This window comes from Palaemon carinicauda, chromosome 2 (genome assembly GCF_036898095.1).
Source record: "Palaemon carinicauda isolate YSFRI2023 chromosome 2, ASM3689809v2, whole genome shotgun sequence".
NCBI lineage: Eukaryota > Metazoa > Arthropoda > Malacostraca > Decapoda > Palaemonidae > Palaemon > Palaemon carinicauda.
In genome coordinates, this window is record NC_090726.1 from 107333586 (window position 1) to 107340189 (window position 6604).

Sequence of the window (6604 nt, forward strand, 5' to 3'; positions counted from 1 at the left end):
TTTGATGGGAATGGCCTCAGGATCAAACTTATCCCTATAACAACTGAGGGCAAAACTCACCTACTTTATTCGCAGAACGGATCCTGACAGTACACCCGCAGGTCACGATCCTAGAAAAGTTGCTTCCTCGTTGCACTTCTTTCAACATATGTACTTTGAAAGACTCTGCTCATATACGGGTTGGAAATCATCCAGAGTCTTCTATAAACATTATGCGAAGCAAGTGCATGAAATCAACACTTTGTGATGGCGGCAGGTAGTGTTATAAAACCTGTCGTCTTGTGCTGCGATGAACAGTGGACTGTTTTGGGACTTAACAGTGAATTGGGTGAACAGGTATTAGCACCTTCGAGTGATACCTTTTAATGAAAATGGACTTTGATATACTCTGCTCATATACGGGTTGGAAATCAAACAGAGTCTTCTATAAACATTATGCGAATCAAGTGCATGAAATAAAACACTTGGTGGTGGCGGCAGGTAGTGTTATAAAACCTGTCGTCTAGTGCTGCGATGAACAGTCAACTGTTTTGGGACTTAACAGTGTATTGGGTGAACAGGTATTAGCACCTTCGAGTGTAATACCTTTTAATGAAAATCACTATGGTGATTTGTGGACTGTTCTATATAGGTGTAGAAGCTAACCAATAACACCAGTGCCGTGTGAGCATTTGTACACAGTGTTGAAACATCTAACATCTAAGTGAAATCAAACAATTAATTTCACAATATTGAGTGGCATTTACTAATGAACTAATATATGTATTTTCTTTCCTTATAGGTTAAAAATATATATACCTAGAGGTGTAGATATGAAGGATAGATTCTTTCTAATGATATATTTTGCATTTTTAATTTTGTCTATAAAAAAAAAAAAGACAAATGTATCTGCGTCTTATTCGCCCTTTATGAATACGAATAAAACTATCCAGAGCCTTTTATTTTTCCTAAAATAAAACTCTTGTGAGTAAAATCTCTGACAGAACAACCTGGTAATCTCTACAAGTACCACCTTGCTCCGACAGAATGACAAACTGTGATACCTTAAGTGAACCCTCGTTTATCGCGGTAGATAGGTTCCAGACCGACCGCGATAGGTGAAAATCCGCGAAGTAGTGACACCATATTTACCTATTTATTTAACATGTATATTCAGACTTTTAAAACCTTCCCTTGTACGTAGTACTATTAACAAACTACCCTTTAATGTACAGAACACTTAATGCATGTACTACAGTACCCTAAACTAAAACAGGCACAAATATTAAAGGCGACTTTATATCATGCGTTTCCTAAACATGCCAAAAAGCACGATAAAAAATGGCAACCAATGTTTTGTTTACGTTTATCTCTGATCATAATGAAGAAACAAACGCATTTACACATCTGTGCATAGGTTAGTTTTTGCATCGATTATATTGATTATTCAGTACAGTATGTTGATTTTGTTATTAGCAATGTTTTACTTAATTTTTCTTAGGACTTCCAAATGAAATGTTTTTCTTTATGACGCCGCCTGAAACGACGGCGTCATAAAGTACGCTCAGTAAACAAACGAAGGCATTTAACGCGCATGATGAAAGTGATGAATAATGATATTACAGTAAAAGCTTTTATAAAATATGTTATTACAAATATTATTTACCGTATCTATATAAAATCATACATACGTAGCAAAGCAGGAAAACAATTTACGAGAGAGAGAGAGAGAGAGAGAGAGAGAGAGAGAGAGAGAGAGAGAGAGAGAGAGAGAGAGTTGTTTTACATACGTAAATGTAAATTTTAAACAAAAAAAAATAGCCCCATTTCATATAAAATAGATTACAAATATTTTACTTTATCATATTACAGTAGTCTGTATAATACTGTAAAGTTCAGTACAGTATGTTGTTGTTAAAGTCGTGGCGATGAAATTCTCACGAAACAAAAACACGCCATTTGATTACAACAGCTGATTCTCTCTCTCTCTCTCTCTCTCTCTCTCTCTCTCTCTCTCTCTCTCTCTCTCTCTCTCTCTCTCTCTCTCTCTTCGTGTTATACAATTCTTACATTTAGATGAAGAAACTAAAATTAGTTTTCTTAGTGTCAATTAAATACGAAACGAAAAAATTATGCCGAGTCTAAATCCATTTCAATCATAGCTAAAAATACGGCATCCGATTTCATCAGCAAACCACTATTTTTTGGGAAACATCATTTTATTCTAGAAAATTGCTACTCTTTAAATAGTTAATTGCACATTAAGAAAGCGTGTACTTTTGTTTTTAAATTTCGGGTGTGTTTTAAAAATCGAGTATTGTTGACTTCTTTTTGTTTTACTTTTGGCTGTGATTAGATCAGTTGACATCTAGCTGCCGCTCTTGAGAGTGTACGAATACACTAAACCAAGTATCGTTTATACCATTTCTTAACTTATTCAAACCGTCTACAGTATACAGTTGATATTACATAAGCACCAATGTGTTATAACCTATCAAATTTTTTTGTTTATTACAGTACATTTAAACCCCCCCCCCTCTCTCTCTCTCTCTCTCTCTCTCTCTCTCTCTCTCTCTCTCTCTCTCTCTCTCTCTCTCTCTCTCTCTCTCTACCTCTCTCTGTGGGCTACTTTTCACTACCTCTCATTCCTTACCTCTCTCTATCTCTCTAACAAATGATATCTTTGTTGCTCCTCAAAGTTTCATTTATATTGAAAATCAATCATGATTCAATTTTCCTTACTTTCTCCAATCTCGCACCATCGGTCACATCGCGGTATTTTCGAAATTTCCGGAAAATCCGCGATATATGTATATACATGGGTTATGAAAAAAATCCGCGAAGTGGTGAATCCACGATGGTCGAACCGCGAAGTAGCGAGTGCTCACTGTAGTCAAAATCGACAATTTCCATGCAGGAAGCCCTAAGATAGTTCCAAACTTAGTGGATATGACAAATAATGGTAATGTCATATACATAAGGTCTGGGAGACCATATAAGGAACTCATTCAAAGTAAAGGCACTTATACAAACCCACAGATATAGTACTTTCAAGTAATTCTCTGGTAAACTTCCATCAGGGCGACATGGCTGAGCCCAAAAAACCGATTTTGAGCTAAGCGAAATATCTATTTTTGGGTGAGATAGCCATGTCGTCCTTATGGAAGGTTCCTTCAGTAGCTTCCTAAGGGTATATATGACCACAGTAGATATTCCCAGAGAATTAAACTAAAGGTTTCACAGAATTCTAACTTCTGGTACGAGTACCCTCAAGGTTTCCCTTTAGGATATCGTATAATAACTTGACACGCCACCTAGCTATCTGCACCCCACATAGCGTTTACACTTCGAGGGGGAAGTTGGTGGCAAGATATGGGAGGAGCTGTTACAAAGTTCTCCTCCTCCGTTACTGTTATGGTACTTGGATGACGTCATAAACGACGCCATGTTGGCCGCCATCTTGGCTGACGTTATAACCACCCGCGTCCTCCATTCCTTCTGCTGTCGAGGCCAGCCCCCATGATACAGTAAGATCGGGAGGGGGCCTGCCAAGGCCTAAATAGAGAAAAGGGCGGGTCCATCAAGACGACATGGCTATCTCACCCAAAAATAGATTTTTCGCACCATTTTTTGGGCTCAGGCCATGTCGTCCGGATGTAGATCCTTTAGGGTAAATCTTCGCTGTTCAAGTTCGAAGTATAGTGCAAGACTTTGTCCAAGGACCATGATATGGGCTTTGGAGGGGTTGCTGGTTTGAGTCTAGCTCATGCTTTCGGAATCTTATTGAAGATTTCGTTTGACAGGTCCACCTGGAAGGCATAAACAAGAGGTCTAGTCAAAGCTGACATACATGTAGTTATTGTGGTGGAAGCCAGGCCTTGTTTATGAAGGTGGATGAGGAAGGAAAGGCAATAGTCTATCGAGATTTTTGCCAGTCTGTTTGCTTTGACAAAAGAGACCCACTTCTTCCAAGACGATTCATATTGTCTTTTGGTTGACTTTGACTTGTATTCTTCTATAAAGTCGATGTTGTCTTTTGAGATCCCGAATCTTTTCTTGGCTGCTAAGGCGAGAAAATCATGAGATGTAGGTTTTGGGTTCTCAATGATGAAGCGTAGACAGTCGACTTTGAACCAGTTGGGATAGAATTGGATCCATTAGAGGAAACAGCTTCAGCTTCAGTTCTATAACTAGAGGGAACCAATTGCTCCTGGGCCATTTGAGGGCCACTACTGCTGCTGTTCCCCAGAAGGATTTCAGCTTGTTGAGGACCTTCAGCAGGAGATTTGTAGGTGGGAACAGATAGATATGATTCCATCTGTTCCAATCGGGGGACATGGCGTCCGTTGCTTCTGCCCGAGGGTCCTCGTATGGGGCCACATATCGAGGTAGTTTCTTGTTGTCGCTCGTTGCGAAGAGGTCGATCTGCAGCTCCGGGACTTTTCCCAAGATGAAGGAGAATGAGTCTGCATCGAGGGACCATTCTGTCTCTATCGGTTTTTTCCTGGATAGAGCGTCCGCTGTCACACTGCGGAATCCTTGCAGGTGAACTGCTGATAGGTGTCATCTTTTCTTCCTTGCAAAGCGAAAGATGCTAACATCACGTAATTGATGTAGGGCGATCTCGAGCCTTGTCGGTTCAGACATTTCACTATTACTTCGCTGTCCAAGACCAGCCTGATGTGGGCTGATCTGTGAGGGGATAGTTTCTTCAACCTTAGGAAGACTGCCATGGCTTCCAGAATGTTGATGTGAAAAGTCTTGAACTGGTGCGACTAGTTCCCTTGTACTTTCCTTTGATGGGAATGGCCTCCCCATCCTTCCAGTGAGGCATTTGTGTGGATGACCACTGAAGGTTAAGGTGGTTGTAACGGAATTGTCCTTGTTAGGCTCTTGACCATTGACTACGGTCATACAAACGATCGCAGTAAGGTCGGTGTCGATCTCTGTTATCTCTTCGAGCGTTTGATGCGTATCTTCTCCAGACTCCTGACGCATCCTTCAGTTGGCTTTCAGCACTTGGTCCATCACTGCTGCAAACTGGAGAGAGCCCAGTACTCTTTCCTGTTGGCGTCTTGAAATCTTGTTGGATTTCAGTAGTCTCTTGACAGAACCCACAATCTCTCTCCTCTTCTTCGGTGGGATGGAGAGGCGGTGTGGCTGCAAGTTCCAATGGATTCCTAACCATTGAAACTTTTGAGCTGGAGAGAGGCTAGACTTCTTGTAGTTGATCTTGAAGCCCAGATGATCCAGGAACTGGATCACCTTCGTGACTGCCTGCAGACAAGCTGTCTTGGATGCGGTCTACACCAGCCAGTCGTCCAGGTATACTGTTACCTGAATGCCTTCTAAGCGTAGCTGTTGGACGACTGAGTCCGCAAGTTTTGTGATTATCCTTGGGGCTATGTTTAGTCCAAGGGGCATGGCTGTGAAGACATAATTTGTCTTCTGTAGTTTGAATCCTAGGTAGGAGGAGAGGGGACGGCTGACTGGTAGGTGCCAATAAGCATCTGCTAGGTCTATTGAGACCTTGTACGCCCCTTTTGGTAACAGGGTCCTTATGTGTTGTAGGGTTAACATCCGGAACTTGCTGTTCTCGATGAACTTGTTGAGTGGAGACAAGTCTAGAATGACTCTGAGTTTGTCCGAGTCCTTCTTGGGAACACAAAACAGCCTTCCCTGGAATTTTATGGACTTTGTTTTCCTTATTACCTTTTTGTTTAAGAGTTCTAAGGTATATTCTTCCAATAAGGGGGTGGAATGTAGAAAGAATTGAGGAAAAGGGTATGGAGTTTTGTTCAATTTCCACCCGAGTCCATTCTTGATTAGGCTGTGGGCCAAAGGATCTCATTGTTGAAATGATCCGGAGGGTTTGTTACCTTGACCACATCCTCCTCTACCCCTTGAGGAGTTTCTTGAGGAGCCTCTTCTAGAGCCTCTCCCTTCAGGGCGAAAGGTAGTTGTGTTCCTCTCAAACCCTGGATTAAAGGCTGGTGACTGAGCTACTAACTGCTGGGCACCATTTGGAAGGTGGTTTGCAGCTGGGTAACCATTTGGGGCACTGTGGTCATGGTAACCGTAGGGTGCTGTGCAGGTCTACGAGGCACGCGTGGCTTCTTTGTCTTCCTGTTCTTGGGTTGGGGACAGCGTCAGAGGATGATTTCCTCTTGGAAGACATGCCCCACTTCTGGAGAAGGTTCCTATTCTCCATGGCAGCTTTAGCAACTACCTCTTGGACTACTTCTTTTGGGAAGAGGTCCTTGCCCCAGATACATGAAGTGATCAACTTCCTGGGCTCGTGTTTGACCGTTGCATTGTCAAACACATGCTCTCTACAGGCCCTCCTGGCCTTTACGAAAGCGTACATGTCCTTCACAAGGGTAGCCATGTGCTTCTTGGCTAGGACCGTGTACATATCTGGGGTGCTCGAGATGCCTGCACACATCTCCATACAGTTCTGGAGAGACAAAGAGGTGGCTAGTCTCTCTTTTGTCTCCTGTTCCCTTCTCAGAAGATGTTCCAGCAACTTTGGAAGGTTCTTGTTGAACTGTTGTCCTGCTATCTCTGGATCCAGTTTCGAGATTGAGAAGGCTAGATGAACCTGGTTCCAGTCCTTGTCGCAGGT